Source organism: Bufo bufo, chromosome 2, assembly GCF_905171765.1.
Source record: "Bufo bufo chromosome 2, aBufBuf1.1, whole genome shotgun sequence".
NCBI classification, from domain to species: domain Eukaryota; kingdom Metazoa; phylum Chordata; class Amphibia; order Anura; family Bufonidae; genus Bufo; species Bufo bufo.
In genome coordinates, this window is record NC_053390.1 from 416,598,769 (window position 1) to 416,619,420 (window position 20,652).

General features: G+C 47.2%; 1 protein-coding gene across 6 annotated transcripts in view; it reads right to left on the reverse strand.

Moving 5' to 3' along the window:
• The window catches only part of SUSD1 (sushi domain containing 1), a 221,949-nt gene that overhangs the window by 20,337 nt on the left and 180,960 nt on the right, over positions 1-20,652 (reverse strand). The gene's annotated exons all lie outside the window — the stretch shown is intronic.

The following is a 20,652-nucleotide window of genomic DNA, read 5'->3' on the forward strand; positions in this document are numbered from 1 at the left end:
ACTTTGTGCCTTATACAGTTGCCCTGTGACCAAAGTGACAATTTACCTGTTTTATTCAAGTGGACTTTGTGGACTGAAAATCATACCCAAAGTGTACCAAAAACCTCTAAAAAGCGCTGTGCAGTGTTGCGCTGCACAGAGGAAGAAAATCGCCGCATTGGAGTGTGGTTTTGTGGACTTTAAACATTCCTGCTTGCTGTCAGTGAATAGACAGCGTTTGTACCTAAAGATGGCCGCTGAGCTTGCTGAATTTACTGCTGCGTCACCTTCATCCCGAAAAGGCGGGAAAAATTGGCGCCTTTCTGAGGAAAAAGCGGGAAGAAGGTCAAGGGCAGGCGCCACGGCTTATCTGGACATTTGCATGTCTGCCAGCATGGACACCGCCTTCCATATACTGGAATACCTGGGGGGCGGCTCTCCAGTGCAGTGGGAGGAGCTGGCTACTCTAATTGACGCGACCCTATCGCTCTCCTCAGAAGGATCGAGCATGTTGGATTGTGAACAGAGCGTTGCTGCAATGTCCGCACCTGAAATTACACAGATGTCTAATGTTGGTGTAGAGCCAGAGGAGGCTCCACCGGCCTACGCTCCGGGACCGGAGCAACCCGCCTGCCGCCCAAGGAAGAAAGAACCCGAGTCCTACTATGGCTCGTGGAGGGACTTTTTCCAACCATCGTTTAAATGGTCCTCCCTGATGGCGGAGATCCGAGAGGCCGCTATAAAGCGGAATACAAAGACTAAAATCGTCTATGAGGAGCTGACCAAGACCATACATGAGAAGCATACGCACACCCAACCCCGCCTGGAAAGGAGAAAGGGAGTGGTGCTTTCATTTGACAAACCCCGTGGCTACGGGTTTATTCAGGACTATCTAACTGGCAGAGACCTCTATGTTAATCGAAGGTCTGTCAAAAGAGACTACCTCCCTTCGTACCAGCACAGCCTCCGTGAGGGAGAGGAAGTGGAGTACACCCCTGCCGAGAGCCTGCGAGGCCCTTATGCGACTGCTGTGACCCGTCCCAAGCGAAACCCTGAGGACTGGGAGGCAGAAGGAAGAGAAGACTACTCTGGCTGCGAGCGAGAACCGGAACGCTCTCCAGAGCCGGCCCATCACGCCTTTCAGGAGCGGAGCTCCTTCATTGGGCCAAACGTCTTCTGGCAGCCAACCGTGTTGGAGAAATGGGTGAGCCCCTATCCTTCCCCCGAGCTGCCTCGTCGGGAGAAGACAATATCTGAGCTGGAGCAGTTGAAAGGACTTAGTGCTACCTTCCAGAACATCCGGATGGGACGGAGACCAGAACCTGCAGAGGCCGAGTCCGCGTCATCGGTGACTGTACCTGCGCCGGCGGCGCCAGCAGAGGACAGCGACTCCGACACAGACAGCATCGGTGAGCAGATCGTCCGGCTGGAGGAGAAGTTGCGGGAGTTGCGCAAGACATACACCGCCAGGATCCAGACACCGCCGAGGAAGGATGAGGTAAGGGTGCCTGTCACCACCCGTAAACCGCCTTCTGTTGCCACCGCTCCGTCAGTGCCCCAGACCGGACCCGCGATTGCCGTAAACTGCTGCACCCAGAGCACCGGACCGCTTGCTGCAGCGGTGCCAAGCACGTCACACCCTGCAGTGATCATGCCAGGGCCGGCACGGTCCATCAGAGGGTTCACCCCTAGGCCTATGGGGCCAATACCTATTAGGGGCCCCTTTACTCTACAGCTGCCCCCTGACACTGTTATGTGGGCCCATCCTCCTGTAGAGGACTACTACAGACGATACTTGCCAGCGGAGTCAAGTGATTACAATATGCCACTGTGATCAGCCTGCTAGGCCTTTGATTTATTTCTTCTGAAGTTTCATGTTAACCCTTCCAGGACAGGAGTCCTACGTTTCCTGGTCCTTTGTTGCGGCTGCCAGTTTGTCCACGGCTCAGTGGTAGGTGTTGACCACTGAAATTATAAAGTCAGCAAGGCCAGGCTTGTTTCCAGGACCTCCTGCCTGCTTTTGCTACCCACGCCAAGTTGTGCCTGTTCCTTTGTTGCACCTTTTACCCTTCCCCCCTTTTCAGGTTGATCAGGGGTATTACAGCACTTTTCTTGCTGTCCTTTTATAGTGCAATTTGATACTAAGGAACCGTGCCCGGAGACAGACTCAAAAGTACCTGAGCCTCTGAGATTCTTATTCTTTTAAAAGTATTGTGCCCAGAGATGGACTCCACCGCATGAGAGCCTCTGTGATTTAATGAGAAATAACCTGGGTACGGACTCATGTTTGTTATTTGAGCCTCCAAGAACTTTTATACCGTTTTCTACTGTTTTATCATGGACTTATTCATTGTCATGGACTATCCTGGTTATAATGTTACGCTGTGCCAGGTCAGCGCCCCCGTTCCATTCACTATCCTGAGAGAAGAGAACGACGCCCCTTGTCACTACCCTTCACTTTTGCCAATTGGACCTGATGTAAATGTAAATGCAGATGAATGACATATATGTATGCCTGCATGTCTCTTTTTCTATTTCAGGTAGAGATTCCAGTTGGGCGACCCATGATGGAGTACGAGGTCGTACTCAGCTTAAAGCAGTGGGGTATGTAGTGTACGGGAGTTGTAATACCCGTCACTACCAAAGTGTCACTTGGTGTGCTGTCGTCCCTCCTAATTATGGGGAAGTTGTTGTATGCCAGTTTTATAAAATGTGATGTAATGTGTGTATTTCCCTGTCACTGAAACTTGCACTTACAGGCCTGCTAGGGGTGTCATTCCTACTTCTAGTCCATAGAGGGAGCTAGGGAGCCCTAGTTTATATAAAGCCCAGTCAGGGAAGTGCAAGGCAGACGGAGTCTAGTGTCTGTAATCTACAGTTGGAGATTAGACAATGTCTGAGACAAGTCCAGGCCTGAAGCCTGCTGTTCAGGAGAAGATTCCCTCCTGAATTCCCATATGCAGAAGCAGGAATATGTTAGCTCAAGAGCCTGAGGAAGTGTCCAGAAGCTGAGAGAGACAGAGGCAAAGATCAGGAAAGCCAGAGGTACTCAGAAAGACAGAGGAGGTACTTATAGAAGCCATAGCCAAGGATATAAAGCCAGAATTAGGTTAATGGGCCTTGGTGAAGATATGCTATATTCCAGGATCAGACAGAAATAGAGTGCTAGCTCCTGTGCTGCAAGTCCTGTGTTCAACACTCTGTAATTACCCTGCTATAACTGAATTGCCTGCATCGACCGAATTGCAAAATCAACTGTATGCTTAGGAACTGCATTTCCTATATTGTCTCTGCTTGGAAAACTACTAAAGTTGGAGTTTTGTTTTAAAGCTACGTTTCCTCAATTTATTCCTGCATCCGCAAACGGCGTGCCACCGTTTACTTGGCACTGGCGTCACGAACTATTTCTACCTATACCTGCCCTTGCAGAGAGTCAGCTATACCAGGTTAGTGTCTATTGCACTACATCACCCAGAAACACCTACTACACACAACTTGAGTACGCTGCACATTTACACCACAAGGTATTGGCATCATGACAACAGGGACCCGGCTTCACACTGTAAAACCATCAACACCAAGGGCACTTTGACCACCATCAGGCAGGAGGATCCCAAGAACCGAAGGGTGCCCCGAAGGGAAGAACCAGTGCACCCAGGAAGCTTCAGAACCATGATTACAACTACTACTACACCCATAAGGCCACATCTGCACTCAAACACTCCTGTGGTACACTGCATTACTATATTTGCATAAGTGCTGTGCAACTGATGAGTTAAAAGTGAGATGTGTACTATATAAGGCAGATATGGTAACAGCAAGTAATGTAAAAAGTATGCTACTGATAAAGATATTGACAACCTTGAGGGGCATAGCTCTGAAAACTTTCCACTGGGTACACAAGGTATCAGCACAGAAAGTCATTAATAATAGATATTTTATCTCACAGGGTGCTTTAAGGCCCCAATACACATTAGCATGTTGTCTGTAGAACCTACTGAGCAGGGGTGTTGCTAAAGGCTCATGGACCCTGGTGCAAGGGTTCAGCTTGGGCCCCCTACCCTCAATACCCCTTCCACCTCAACTTCAACCTCAACTTGATACCTCAAAACACCTTGACTTGGTCCAGGCTGTCTTCCACAACACGCATCCTCAGCAAGTCTGGTCTGGAAGTGCTGATTTGCGCTTGCTGTAAGACTTTCAAGTGCACTGTGGCCCTTCCCATCCTTTCTAGGCAGCCTGTGCTGCACGCTGCATGTGTAGTGTAAAGATGGCACTGGCTGGGAGCAAGAATTCAATATTGCAGTCACGGTGAGTCTGTCAATGCTTTGTGGCAAGATGAAGGGGTGCACCTAGCAAAATTGAAACGACACCTCACCCCCGTACCAAATTCTCAACCTAATCCCTTCCTTCCAGCACTACTGTTAAAGACATACTTGAAAAATATTACATACAGAGCTACAAAATATACAAGGTAATATTGCACCACATGCCTCTTACATCCAGTAACTTCTCCTCTGATGCAGACGTTCTCTTTCCTTATCTTCTCCATTCAGACCAGACCGCCATGATAATTTATTTCAGCCATCTCTTGTATTTGCACAGTTTCACAAACAGACATCTTCGTTTCCTACTTTACATCATCCTCCCAGTTTTTGAACACCCCATCCTGCCACCTTCAATACTGCGCCCGCTGTGCTCCCCAATACTATACAGCAGAAACAGTAACCCTGTAAATACTAGTACCACACAGATAACTGTGCCCAGAAAAGAATGTCCCCCAAAAATAATTGGGCTGATGCTGTGCCAGTGCCCCCCACAGCAATAGTGCTCCTACCGATAGTAATAGTTCACTGCCAAAGTGCACTTAGTGTTAACAGTGCCTTCAATAGTAATAATGCCCATATTGTGCCTATATTAGTAATAATGTTCCCCATAGTCCCCCCAGTAGTAATAATTCTCCTTATAATGTGTGGCAGTAAAAAAAATGCCCCCTAATGTGTACCAGTACAAAAATACTCACTTATAATGTGCACCAGTACAACAAATACCTATTTATAATGTTTGCCAGTGCAAAAAAAATCCCCCTTATAGTGTGTGCCAGTGCAAAAAATGTCCCCTTAAAATGTGTGCTAGTACAAAAAATACCCACTCCTAGTGTCCCCAGTAGAGCCAATATCCCCATAGTGCTCCCCACAATGTGTGCCAGTACAAACATATGCCCCCTTATTTGGGCCAGTGCAAAATGCCCCTATTTAGTGCCGCAAGTAGAAACAATGCCCCCATAGTGCTCCTCTCTGTCCTCCATAGTGGCCCAAGAGCATGGTGCAAAATAAAAAAGAATAAACTCAAATACTTACCTCCATGTGGCTGTCAGCGATGCAGTGCAGGCCTCTTCTAGTTTGTTTCCGGATCTGTAGTTGCCTTGCTCAGGGGACACGATGATGATTATTGTGTTGCCTGTGCCTGCCTCTGATAGGCTTCAGGCCGCCGCAGCATTCAACTGTATTACCACCCTGAGGAGGGAGATACAATTGGATATAGCAAGATGAGCACCTCTACAATGGAAGCGCTCATTTCCCACGGCCCTGCCGGTGCCCCACTTGTTTCTTGCTATTGCGACCACTGTGACCCCTATAGTTACCCGACTGCTGCTGAGAACAAACTGTTCAGCTGTCACTCTAATGTGTATGAGGAGCTTCCACATCTATGTCCAAAGGATCAGGCAAAGTACATTTTTTCATCCGAAAAGAGGTGATGGCGGCATTCTCCCTATTCACACCGCTCAGCCAAACTAAACTTGGAGGTTGGTATTCTGTTATTGGGGTGAGGATTCTGTTATCACATATACATCTATATGGGGGTGGGGATTCTGTTATCATATATACATCTATACAGCGGTGAGGATGCTGTTATCATACATACATCTATATGGGGGTGAGGATGCTGTTATCATACATAAATCTATATGGGGGTGGGGATTCTGTTATCATATATACATCTATACAGCGGTGAAGATGCTGTTATCATACATACATCTATATGGGGGCGAGGATGCTGTTATCATACATACATCTATATGGGGGCGAGGATGCTGTTATCATACATAAATCTATATGGGGGTGAGGATGCTGTTATCACATATACATCTATATCGGGGTGGGGATTCTGTTATCATATATACATCTATACAGCGGTGAGGATGCTGTTATCATATATACATCTATATGGGGGCGAGGATGCTGTTATCATACATAAATCTATATGGGGGTGAGGATGCTGCTATCATACATAAATTTATGCAGCGGTGAGGATGCTGTTATCATACATACATCTATATGGGGGTGAGGATGCTGTTATCATACATGCATCTATATGGGGGAGAGGATGCTGTTATCATACATACATCTATATGGGGTGAGGATGCTGTTATCATACATACATCTACATGGGGAGAGGATGCTGTTATCATACATACATCTATATGGGGGTGAGGATGCTGTTATCATACATACATCTATATAGGGTTGAGGATGCTGTTATCATACATACATCTATATGGGGTGAGGATGCTATCATACATACATTTATATGAGGGCGAGGATGCTGTTATCATACATACATCTATATGGGGGCGAGGATGCTGTTATCATACATACATCTATATGGGGGTGAGGATGCTGTTATCATACATACATCTACAGTACAGACCAAAAGTTTGGACACACCTCATTCAAAGAGTTTTCTTTATTTTCATGACTATGAAAATTGTAGATTCACACTGAAAGCATCAAAACTATGAATTAACACATGTGGAATTATATACATAACAAACAAGTGTGAAACAACTGAAAATATGTCATATTCTAGGTTCTTCAAAGTAGCCACCTTTTGCTTTGATCACTGCTTTGCACACTCTTGGTATTCTCTTGATGAGCTTCAAGAGGTAGTCCCCTGAAATGGTTTTCACTTCACAGGTGTGCCCTGTCAGGTTTAATAAGTGGGATTTCTTGCCTTATAAATGGGGTTGGGACCATCAGTTGCGTTGAGGAGAAGTCAGGTGGATACACAGCTGATAGTCCTACTGAATAGACTGTTAGAATTTGTATTATGGCAAGAAAAAAACTGCTAAGTAAAGAAAAACAAGTGGCCATCATTACTTTAAGAAATGAAGGTCAGTCAATCAGCCGAAAAATTGGGAAAACTTTGAAAGTAAGGGCTATTTGACCATGAAGGAGAGTGATGGGGTGCTGCGCCAGATGACCTGGCCTCCAGTCACCGGACCTGAACCAAATCGAGATGGTTTGGGGTGAGCTGGACCGCAGAGTGAAGGCAAAAGGGCCAACAAGTGCTAAGCATCTCTGGGAACTCCTTCAAGACTGGGGGTGAGGATGCTGTTATCATACATACATCTATATACTGTAGGGTTGAGGATGCTGTTATCATACATACATCTATATGGGGTGAGGATGCTGTTATCATACATACATCTATATGGGGGCGAGGATGCTGTTATCATACATATATCTATATGGAGGTGAGGATTATGTTATCATACATACATCTATATGGGGGCGAGGATGCTGTTATCATACATACATCTATATGGGGGTGAGGATGCTGTTATCATACATATATCTATATGGAGGTGAGGATTATGTTATCATACATACATCTATATGGGGGCGAGGATGCTGTTATCATACACACATTTATATGGGGGTGGGGAAGCTGTTAAAATGTAGAACTCAACAGCTACAAAGAGTTCCTCTCTGCAGAATCTGGCAGGGTCAAACTGTAATGCATGTAAAAGACTCTCTCTTTCTTCTGAGGAGTAGGGAATTATCCGGACTGAATGGTTCCTTCTTGATAATTGCTTGCTGTGTCGGCCCAAGTAAAGGGTTCTTAGGTCCTTAATTATCATACAGATCAGTAGTGGGAAAATATTGTATCTAATTGTTGTCATTTCAAACATCTGGTGCCCCCACTATCTCTGCAGCAGATTCTTTAGATCTTGTTACATGACATAAATCCTTGGGAAAAATTAAAGGGGTTCAACACTTTCATTTAACTGATGATCTATCCTCTGGATAGATCATCAGCTTCTGATCTGATCGGCGGGGGTCCGACGCCCGGGATCCCCGCCGATCAGCTGTTTGAAAAGGCAGCGGCGCTCCAGCAGCGCCGCGGCCTTCTCACTGTTTACCGCCGGCCCACTGACGTCACGACTAGTATCAACTAGCGTGGGTGGGGCTAAGCTCTGTTCACTTGAATGGAGCTTAGCCCGCCCACGCTAGTTGATACTAGTTGTGACGTCAGTGGGCCGGCGGTAAACAGTGAGAAGGCCGAGGTGTCTCCGTACAGCATTAAAATGTATTGCCTCCGTGGAGGGGAAATTAGTTTCAGCCGAAGTCGGTACCAAGTCCTAATTTTAAATGTTTTAAAGATGCAGAAATGAATACCGAATTCATTCTCCGAAGTCTTACTCGACTTCGGCTGAAACAAATATTTCCTCCACGGAAGCAATACATTGGTGTACGAAGACATCACTAAAATCAAAGTTTTTGAATGAATCGACTTTGGATCGATGATCCAAAGCCCGATTCGCTTAACACTAATTACAATGTTTCCCCCTGGTGTATAATCTGTATAGTAACGTGCACATTCCCTCCTTGAGGTGTACACACATGCTCAGTTCCATCCTTTAGGCCACTAGTAGGACCTACTGTCAGAAGCTGTGAAAGTTGCAGGGAGAGAGCTGTAGCAAAAAGGACATGCCCCCTGAGAATGGACACGCCCACTGAGCAGTAACAGGGAGAGAGCTGTAGCTGAAAAGACACACCACCTGAGCTATGACAGGGAGAAAGCTGAAACAGAGAGGAAACACTCCCTGAGCTGTGATAGGGAGAGAGCTGCAGCAGAAAGGACAAGCCCCCTGAGCTGTTATAGGGAGATGGCTGCAGCAGAAAGGAAAATCTAGCAGAGCAATTCGAACAATGAATAGGGGGTTCTCTGGTTTTGTGTGAGGTACAGGGCTGGCTCTACATTTGTTAGAAAGATTATCCTGTACTATATTTTGTCTAATTTTCATTTTTACAGCAATCATAACATAACCCCTTTGTCCGGTGTTCAGTGTGTCATAAGAGTGTCAAAAATGTATATTCCCTTGCACTTTGGGATTTGAAATTAAATATTAATAGCATTTTAAATTGTATGTGTTTCTTCAGACACTGTTATATTATGCCTGATGAAGAGGCCTAATTTGTCTCAGTAGCTTGCTATGTATCATTGTTTATATTTTTATTAACCATGAAAAAGGTATCATACCTGCAAGACATATTTGCCCTTTATAGAGAGTGAGATAAAACATTTTGGTTGTGTCACTTCAGCAAATGGCATGTATCATGTAGAGAAAGTTAATACAAGTCACTTACTAATGTATTGTGGTTGTCATATTGTCTCCTTTGATTCATTTTTCCATCACATCACTGCTCATTTCCAGGTGTTAAGACCTCTGCTGCAGCACAAAGACAAGATGACCAGGATAGGATCTGCTGCGCATGCGTGCATATGTGCGCTTCCAGGATCCTGGCCGCCAGAGTGCTTTTTCCTATAGATTTCAAGCATGGCCACCACTGATGGATTGCAGGGTGGTCATAGCCATGGAAACGAGAAGTGTATAATGTGATGGAAAAATGAACCCAGCCAAAGGAGGCAATATGTGTAATAACAATACATTAGTAAGTGCCTTGTTTTAACTTTGTCTACATGATAAATGCCATTTGCTAAAGTGAGACAACCGCTTTAACTACAGGCTAACACGGTACCAGACTTTATGACACAAGAGACATGTGCATTCCTTACTAGGCACATGATAGTATTATTGGGGTTAAAAAGTTAAATCATTGTTCAGTAACTCAGAGCCATAAAATAGAATTTATTCATTGTATGGTATTACTCATCAGGAAAGAATGTGATGATCCATGCTTATCTGACATACTTTATCTGAATCCTAAGTTCACATTTTATGAGACTGGAAGAGTAATAAAACAAAATTCATGCTCTAGCCATATAAACTGCCTATACATTTAGTGCAAACATGGTAAGATGGTTGGATCAAAAATTTGAAAAAACACACCAAGAAAATATTAATTGTACTTAAAGGGCTTGTCAAGGATAAAAAAAAGGTCTGTTTTGTTCCTTGAAATAACTAAAGGCTAAAGCGAAATTGCACTCAGGATGAACAATTCGTATTAGAAGCGGAAGTCCTAAAACAGCAGTTTATTGATAAACAGTATCCAGTCCATAATTAGGAAAAGTCACTGGGGCAAGTTAAAATAATGAAGAGGGAGGATTTTTTTCACCATTAAACAGAAACAGGAGACCGATGAGACACTGAGGATGATCCTGCCATTCCAGAGCCAGTAGCCAGAGCCGTACAGCGCGAGACACATGCCGGAAGAGGCCTGCATCGCATCGTTGCCAAGGAGGTAAGTATAAGTGTTTATTTATTTTTTGTGTACAATACTGGTGGCTACTGGTACATAATGGGGGTCTCTGGCTACTGGCACATAATTGGGGTCTCTGGCTACTGGCACATAATGGGGGGCTCTGGCTACTGGCACATAATGGGGGCTCTGGCTACTGGCTCATAATGGGGGTCTCTGGCTACTGGCACATAATGGGGGGGTGTCATTACTGGCACATAATGGGGGGGCTGTCATTACTGGCACATAATGGGGTGCTGTCATTACTGGCACATAATGGGGGGCTGTCATTACTGGCACATAATGAGGACTGTCATTACTGGCACAAGGTGGGGGCTGTCATTACTGGCACATGATGGGGGGGCTGTTATTACTGGCACATGATGGGGGGGCTGTCATTACTGGCACATGATGGGGGGGCTGTTATTACTGGCACATGATGGGGGGGCTGTTATTACTGGCACATGATGGGGGGGCTGTTATTACTGGCACATTATTGGGGGCACTATAGGGGCATCTACTGAGGCCACAAAGAAGGGGTGTTTTATATGGGGGGCTCTGTACAGTAGAATTTTATACTGGGACACATTATGGTGGGTACTATGAGGAAGGGGGAGAGGAGTACTATGGGGTCATCTACGGGGGGCACTAAGAAGGGGTATTTTATACTTGCAAATTATGGGGGACACTGAGGGCATCTACTGTGGCATTTTATACTGGTACATTATGGGGGGCACTAGGAGGAAGGGGGGAGAGGAGCACTATGGAGGCATTTACTGGGGGCACTATATAGGGGTATTTTATACTGGCACATTATGGGGGCACTATGGGGAGATTAGCTCAACTGGGGACATTACAAGGGGGTATTTTTTGCACTGTCACATTATAAGGAGAATTATTTCTACTGGGGGGCATTATGGTGGGCTTTATTACTCCCACATGGTATGACCCCCTAGTAGCAGCACCATCCTTTCCCTGCTCTGCTATTCCTCTGCCCCTTCTCCAAATCCTTTTTATGAAATATTTCTCATTAGGATAAAACGCAACATCAGCTCCGCCGAGCCCCCCAGCCAAGTGTTGAAGTGGTGTCCGAGATCCTCAAGGGCCAAGCCTAGTAATTGTAAGTTTTCAGGTGAAATATGTTTATGTTAAATATGTGAAAATATTCTGGAAGTGCCCCTCCCGAGACCAGGCTCTGGATCCGCCACTGCACAGCTCATGCGTTATTATACTTTGTGATAATGAATATGCCCCTCCGCTTCATTACATTCTCAGAAACAAGCAGAGTATGGATGTCAATAAAATTATGCCCCCCCCTGGAAAAATTTCTGCGGACGCCCATGTTGGCACCATCTACTTGGGGACAAGATAGTTGGCCCAATGCTTACAAATACACCTCAGATTACCTATACCAGGGCCTCTAATTTGGGTTTAAAGGTGGCCCCCTCAATAAAAGATAAAAACCAAGGTATACAAAATAAACAAAATTGGCTATCCTTCAGTTGTTTCCATAGATGTGGGCGTTGCTCTAATTGTAGAATTACCACATTCCCGAAAAAAAAAACTAAAAGTAGCTTCAACTCAAAAGAATAGCAACGGAGCGAGGCGCAGACATAGTGGAGTGCGTCTTGACTTGGGGGGAAGACCGCAGGCTAGGAGAGGGTTAATGGTTGGAAGTGTGTTGGGGGTTAGGTTCAGGTGAACGGGGAGGAGTAGCAATTTCCCGGGCTGTATATAGGTTATGGGTGGAGCTAGTGAGGCAGTTGCCAGTGTAAGCTAGAGTGTTTTAGGGTCAAGATGTCGTCTCTGGAGGAGTTATTGGAAGCGGTCCGTGCTGCGGTTCAGGTACATGGAGCGGAGCGCTTGCAGCAGACCATACAGGCTGCTTTGATCCCCCCGTCTACGGCGGCCTTGCCGGCGCGTCCACACAGGACCAGGAGGTCGGTTCCCCCAGAGCGCCTGAGTCCAGAGGCTACACCTCGGGTGCGTCGTCGCCTTAGAAGCCCCCCTATGGCCCCTCCGCTGCAGTCTGCGGTGCCTGTGCCCGGTTTGGCGCCCAGACGCAGCGGGAGGAGTGTGTCGGCGCGAAGCAGGTCAGCGGGTGAGGGACGGGATGTCCCCGGCCCGGTCTCCCCGGCGGTGAGAGGAAGAGAGCGCAGACAGGCGGGTGTCTCTTCACAGGTGCGGCGTTGTGAGGAGCGAACCATGGCGGCCTTACCGTCGGAGAGGAGGAGCAGTACGGTCGGGCGGTCCGGCGGCCTGGGCCTTCCATCAGTCGGGGAGGAGAGGTCTTCTGCGCCGCGGCCGGTGGCTTCCGGTCGGCGGCAGGCAAGCGCCGGGTCCAGTGAGCAGGAAGGAGCTGGTAGGAGTGAGTGTGCGTCGCGCCCCCTGGCGGTGGGTCGGCGACATTGCGGCATGGCAGGGACTGTGGCTGTTGCTTCGTCTCCTGGCATTTTGTCGCTGGATGCGGCTCACAGCCCTCCTGCTGTGGGGCCCGAAATTTCGATGGGTGACAGAGGAGAAAATATGCGGCCTGGTGATGAGGCCTGTGCTGCAGTCGATTTAGCGGATGACGGTCACCTGCATTCGCAGGGTGACGGGGGGATGTCACCATTGGAAGAAGGAGAAGTCGGCCCAAACGAAGAATTGGCGGCAGGCGCTTTGGACTTTCCGCTGGATGTTGACGCCGTGCCGTGCAGGATGGATGCGCTACTGAGGACACCTGGGAGGAGTTCTGCGGCTGCCGGAGGTGCTATCCGGGGACGGCCAGGTGAGAGATCTACGGGTCAGACTATTGTTGGGGGAGGTGGGGTTGCTGTGTCTCATAATGCGGGGGGTTCTGATGTTTTGGTGCGGGAGGTGTTGTCAGGCATGATGTCATTGTTGTCACGGCTGGGTACGGGATCTGTTGCGTCCCCGGTGCCAGTCTGGGCTCCGGCGCAAGCGGGTTCGTTGGAACAGGGGCCGGTGCGGGGTTTAATGGGGACAGTGGAAGACGGTGTGGCGGTTGGTACCCAGGGATCTGGGGCGGTTGCGGGTGTTAGGAGTGACATGGGTGATGGCGTGCGGTTGGCGGATGCAGCGAAAGGGGAGATCTATGTGTGTTTTGAGGGGCCGCTGGGGGCTCACTTGAAGCAGGAGATGAAGGATAAGATATGGAAGGATGAATACGTTGAAATTTTTTCGTTGCTTCCATTGGAAAAATTTAACTTAGATAGGGGAAAGCCGGACGAGAGTAAGAAAGAGGAGGAAGAGAGGAGGCGGTACAGGCTTATCCCGCGTACTTTTCAAAATTGGCTTCAAGCCTTTGCAATTTTGGCTAGCGTAGTTGGGGAAAAGGCGCCTGAGCACTGCTCCGCGCTCTTTTGCTATATGGATGCTATTGGTGAGGCGCATCGGACGTATGGGGGTGTTGCGTGGCTTAGGTATGACGAGCAGTTCCGGCAGCGGAAGGCGGTCAGGCCTAGCATTCGTTGGGACCATAAGGACATTGGTCTGTGGATGCGGTTGATGGCGGCACCTAGGATGGGCCCTCAGCCCTTTCGTGGAACGGCCGGGGGCACCTCGGCCTCTGAGTCGCATGGGGGTAATAGAAAGGGGTGTTGCTGGCAGTACAACGAAGGGCATTGCAGGTTCTTGTCTGATTGCCGGTACAAGCATGAGTGCTCCGGTTGTGGCGGCTCCCATAGTTTGTCGCGGTGTTTCAAGCGCGGCAAAGGTAAGGGACCCGAGGTTGTGCAGAAGAGGGGTGACGCCGGTGAGGGTGGAAGAGATGGAGCCCTATTTAAAGAAGTATCCAGATAAGGAGGTAGCGCAGCTGTTGTTGGCAGGGTTTACGAAGGGTTTTGTCATTCCGTGCGGATTGGTTGGGCCGCAACGGGCACCCCGGAATTTGTCATCGGCTCTTCGCCATCCGGCAGTTGTGAGAAATAAGATTGATGGTGAGGTTTCTGCCGGAAGGGTGGTGGGTCCTTTTTCTGTGTGTCCGTTGCCGGATTTGTGGGTTTCCCCTTTGGGCTTAGTCCCTAAGAAGGAGCCTAATAAATTTCGGCTTATTCATCACTTGTCCTATCCGTTAGGTGGGTCAGTGAATGATGGTATAGCGGACGAGTTATGCTCCGTTTCGTACACGTCTTTTGACGAGGCGGTACGGTGGGTCCGGCGTTTTGGGCGAGGCGCCCTGCTTGCGAAAACGGACATTGAGGCCGCTTTTCGTTTGTTGCCTATTCATCCCGATAGCGTGCATTTACTTGGTTTTCAGTGGGATGGCAGTTATTATGTTGATTGTTGTTTGCCGATGGGTTGTGCGATTTCGTGTTCATTGTTTGAATCGTTTAGTTCTTTTCTGGAATGGGTGGTGAAACAGGAGGCAGGATGGAGTTCGGTTTTGCACTACCTGGATGATTTTTTGTTTTTGGGTCCGGCTGGGTCCAGAGTGTGTGCTGTTTTGTTACATACCATGGAAAGGGTGGCTGCGCGCTTCGGTATCCCGTTAGCTGCGGAAAAGACGGAAGGCCCTTCCACGGTTATGAGGTTTTTGGGCATCGAAATTGATAGTGTGGCTATGGAATGTCGCTTGCCTGACAACAAGGTGTCGGATTTGTTGGATGAGGTTGTGTACTTACGGAAGGCAAAGAAGGTTCAGCTTAAGCGGGTTCAATCGGTTCTGGGTAAATTGAACTTTGCGTGTCGCATATTGCCGATGGGGCGGGTTTTTTGTCGTCGTTTGGCGCTTGCGACTGCGGGGGTTACTTCCCCGTTTTACTACTTGCGTTTACCAGCAGCAGTGAAGGATGATTTGGCGGTGTGGGAGACGTTTCTGTCGGAGTACAATGGGCGGTCTATGTGGATGGAGGCAGTGATTAGTAATGTGGATTTGGAATTGTTCTCAGATGCATCAGGTTCGTGTGGATATGGTGTTTTCTGTAGAGGACAATGGAGTGCTGGGGCGTGGCCGGTTGAATGGAGGGAGGCGGGTTTTCTTACTAACTTGGCTCTGTTGGAGCTTTTTCCGATTGTTTTGGCTACTGAGTTGTGGGGGACCTGGCTCAGGAATCGGCGAGTTCGTTTCTACTGTGACAATATGGGTGTGGTGCAGGCGATCAATAGCCAAACGGCGAACTCGCCTCCGGTGTTGAATTTACTGAGGCATCTTGTATTGCGGGGTTTGCAGTTGAATGCATGTTTTGTTGCGGTTCATGTTCCTGGAGTTGATAACTCACTCGCCGATTCCCTTTCTCGTTTTCAGTGGGACCGTTTCCGCAGCTTGGCGCCGGGTGCCGAGTTACAGGGGTTGCCTTGCCCCCAGTGGCTCTGGAGCGTGGCCTTGGGGTATCGGCGGACTTGATTAGGCAGTCTCTTAGTAGAGGTACGTGGTCGGCCTATTCATCAGTGTGGGCGTTGTGGGAGGAGTTGATCGAGCAGGTAGGTGGGGGCAGTAGTTCATTAGAGGATTTTCAGACGTTATTGGTTTTTTGGGTGGGTCAGTCTTATGCTGCGGGTTTGTCATTCTCGGTTGCATCTAAGAGGGTAGCGGCTGTTGCCTTCTGGTTGCGCCTGCGGGGACTGGCTGACGTGTCTAAATGTTTTATGGTGCGGCAAGCTTTAAAGGGTTACCGTCGTAGTGCGTTACGGAAGGATAGTCGTAGGCCGGTTTCATTTGATGTGTTGCAGATGCTATGGAAGGTGGCTGAGTCTGTTTGTGTGTCGGCATATGAAGTATGTCTGTTTAGGGCGGCTTTTGCGTTAGCTTTTTTCGGGGCTTTTCGTATATCGGAATTGGTTGCAGCTAGTCGCATGGGTGATGGTGGTTTGTTGTGGGAGGATGTTTGGATTGTAGAGGGGGCTTTGAGATGTACGCTCCGCAAGTCTAAGACTGATCAGGATGGTAAGGGTGTGGTTTTGTGGCTTAGGCCGCTATTGGGGTCAGTTTTTTGTCCAGTGCATTGTGTGAAGGAATTTTTGGAGCTGCGTCCTGGCGGTCCGGGTGCGTTGCTGGTTCATAGGGATGGTTCGCGGTTGTCGCGTTTCCAATTTGTGGCTGTTTTCAGAAAATGTTTGGCTGCCGCGGGTCTTCCTGCAAAGGACTTTGCATCTCACTCATTCAGGATTGGGGCCGCGACTGAGGCTTCCAGGTGGGGCCTAGGGGAGAAGGTTATAAAGCGAATCGGGCGTTGGGAGTCCGATTGTTTTCGATCATATGTCAGGCCTCATCTGTTATAGTGTTACAAGGAGGAGTTGGGTTTGTGTCTGTTCTTTATTAAATTTGTTTTTTGCAGTGCTGTTTTTTTGACTATGTTCGTTTTTTGCAGGGGCGGCGCCTTGCTTGGCATGGATTTTCGGGCATTCGTACGTCTACTGGGGGGCCTTGCGAGCGGATGTGCGGCGGAACGGTCGTCAATTGGGTTTTCCGATGGAGGATTTGCTGGTCAGGTGGATTGGTTTGAGGGGGCTCCTCTGGGGGCGTGTTTTGCCCGAAATCCATACCAATGTACTGTTAGATCGCCCGCCTGATATCTTAGTTCTTCATGCGGATGGTAATGATTTGGGGGTTCGGCGGTCCCGTGATGTGATACGGGATATTAAGTTAGACGTTTTGCGTTTGATGTCAGATTTTCCGGAGTTGCTGGTGGTGTGGTCAGAGGTGGTGGCGAGGAGTAGTTGGCGGTTTGCCAGGTCGGTTGAGCGGCTCAATAAAGCGCGGGCCAAGTTGAATAAGGAGGTGGGACGCTTTGTTCGCAGACAGGGTGGTCTGGTGGTTCGACATCGGGAATTGGAGGCTACATCGCCTCAATTCTTGAGATCCGATGGTGTGCATCTTAATGATATCGGGATTGATATGTGGGCGTTAGGTATTCAGGAGGGTCTGGAAACGGCCCTGAGGGTGTGGCGTGACGCCCACAGGTGAGGTGTCACCGGTGGTCTTCTTGTGGCTGATTGATATGGGATCCTGGGGGAGCAATACAATGGTTTTAAGAGATGCAGGACATGTTGGAGCCTGTATCTCATGTGGATGGTGATTGCCGAGGATGGGGCTCCTGTTTGGGCTGAAAGGCCTACAGGAGGAGATACATGGATACTTCAAGGATTTGGTGCCCTTGGGTCGGTGAGTGCGGCCAAGGGTAACCTTGAAGTACAAGGAGAGATGTTTAAGGAAGATACCGCTTGTTGGGTTGCCCTCCAGGATCCTTGTTACGGTACAGTGGCTCATAAGGTTGAAGGATGTGTTAAAATGCTTGTTGGTATTATTGTTATTATTATTATTGTGTGTGTATAATAAAGTTGGCCGTAATGGTCATTTTGCCAAAGCAAGAAGGTTTCTGTCTGGTTATTGGTAGGAAAAGGGGTTTGGTAAGGCTAGCCGGAGGAGAATTCTTCCATCCGAGTAAGTCAGAATAGCAACGGAGCGAGGCGCAGACATAGTGGAGTGCGTCTTGACTTGGGGGGAAGACCGCAGGCTAGGAGAGGGTTAATGGTTGGAAGTGTGTTGGGGGTTAGGTTCAGGTGAACGGGGAGGAGTAGCAATTTCCCGGGCTGTATATAGGTTATGGGTGGAGCTAGTGAGGCAGTTGCCAGTGTAAGCTAGAGTGTTTCCCGCCCTCCCGCCCTTGTTTGGGTAGAGAAGGGTATAATTAATGGAGGTGTGATGGTGGCTGATTGATATGGGATCCTGGGGGAGCAATACAATGGTTTTAAGAGATGCAGGACATGTTGGAGCCTGTATCTCATGTGGATGGTGATTGCCGAGGATGGGGCTCCTGTTTGGGCTGAAAGGCCTACAGGAGGAGATACATGGATACTTCAAGGATTTGGTGCCCTTGGGTCGGTGAGTGCGGCCAAGGGTAACCTTGAAGTACAAGGAGAGATGTTTAAGGAAGATACCGCTTGTTGGGTTGCCCTCCAGGATCCTTGTTACGGTACAGTGGCTCATAAGGTTGAAGGATGTGTTAAAATGCTTGTTGGTATTATTGTTATTATTATTATTGTGTGTGTATAATAAAGTTGGCCGTAATGGTCATTTTGCCAAAGCAAGAAGGTTTCTGTCTGGTTATTGGTAGGAAAAGGGGTTTGGTAAGGCTAGCCGGAGGAGAATTCTTCCATCCGAGTAAGTCATACATTCACTCTAGACATTAAAGAGGGCCTAACATGCGATTCAACCAATGTAATATATCTGATAGAATGTCCATGTCTCAAACAATATATAGGACGAACTAAACGGACTTTAAAAAAGAGAATATGAGAACATGTTGCCAACATAAAAAAGGGATACGAATTGCATTCTTTATCTAAGCATTATAGGGACTACCATAAAAGTGATCCATCTACCCTCACATACATGGCAATTGAGAGAGTTGGACATTCATGGAGAGGGGGGCATCACATCTTCCAAATGTCGAGAAAAGAATCAAAGAGGATATTCAAATTTGATTCCCTAATTCCAAAGGGTCTAAATGCGGATATGGAACTCTTTGGATTCCTCTAATGGGGACGTTGGCCAGCACCCAGATCTCCCCTTCCTGGTAGGCCCGCGCCCCCATATACTCCATGCCCACTTATACCACATATACCATATTGAATGAACACACAACTATACTCCAGCTTAACACCATCAGTCTCCAATTTTATTATTTTAACATTTTTGGAAAAAACGCATTTAAAACGCAAAGAAACCGCAAGTGCGTTTTTTTCAATTTTATGATGTGTTTTTCAATTTTATAGCCTTTTAGATTTAATATATGTTTTTATATTTAATTACATACGTTTTTAGTTAGATTCATGTGTATATCTGTAGCCATTAATATGAATTGTTTTATTAAGAGTAATATATTGAAGAAATCGCATATGTGCTTTTTTAATTGCTTTTTCATAAGCCTTTACAATTTATATATGGTACTATGAGAAATATATCGAAAGTATGAATAAACCGCATATGCGTCTCTTTATAAGTCCCTAAACTTATATAGAACACTGAAGTCGAACTGTTTATGAAATAATCGGTGTATAAGAATCTAAACTATACATTCGAAACTGAAATCCATATCCATGTCTTCTGATTCCCTCGCTGTCCCAACGAGCAATGCGCTAATTATGGACGATATAAAAAGAACGTCTAGCCGTCACTGTCTACACCACTGAGGAAGGGGTCCCTTTACCCCGAAACGCGTATGGTAATGACAGTGAGGGATTATTAAGAAGAAACATCTACGATCGCATATCCACATTTGGAGTTAAAGCAGCTATGGATCAATATCATCCACGCTAAAGACATTTGAAAACCCCACCCGGAATTACAAGTCATCTGACCTGCCCAGCAAACCACGTGGGATGCCACACAGGTCCTGGAAGGTCAGAGCGGTGAAAGCAAGCGGCACCGCTATATTGAATATCCAGGAGCGTGGGGAACTTTACACATAGACTCTACCTACAGGTCCTTGAAGCTCACAGCAGAGCACTACACTTGACAACCTGGTGCACAAGCGGACCGATTATAGGAGCGGTAAAGTACCCTTTACAAAGTACAACACTTAAATACTGCTACAATTTGTGGATATATCAATGACTTTTTCATGAACTGTGTAATCTATAGCTACAAGTGTCTCTGGACTACAGTGCTTGGGGCCATTTACTAACAGTTACGACTCAATAGCCCCTCTCAGGGTTTAATAGCCCCTCTCAGCGTTTTAGTGCCATAGGTTTTAACATAACTGTTTTTAATGGTTTTAATGTATATGATTTATGCAACATGTTGTAAATAATTTTGAGTGTGATATAAAATTTATCTGATACAATCCATCTGGTCTATATGGTTGCTTGATATTGAGTGACGCCCATCCTAATCCAATTTCCTTGAAAAAAAGCCACTCCTGTCCACAAACTGTTTCTAGTATTGCAGCACAGACCGTTTACCTGAATGGAACTGAGCTACAATACCAGATATGGTCCATGGACAAGCATGGGTTATAAAAGAAAAAAAAAGACCCTTAGGCAGAGAAGCTGAACTCTTTAATTTTTAGGGGTGTATGATTAGGAGCAAGAGTTCAGAGTGGACTCCTGGGAAAGACATTAAGACTCCTAATTATACGGTCCACACATGATGATTGACAGTTCTCCCTACATCATACAGAGAAGGCTGTCAGTCATCCTGTGAGTGGAATAATCAGGACTCTCACTGTCTCTCCTAGGAGTC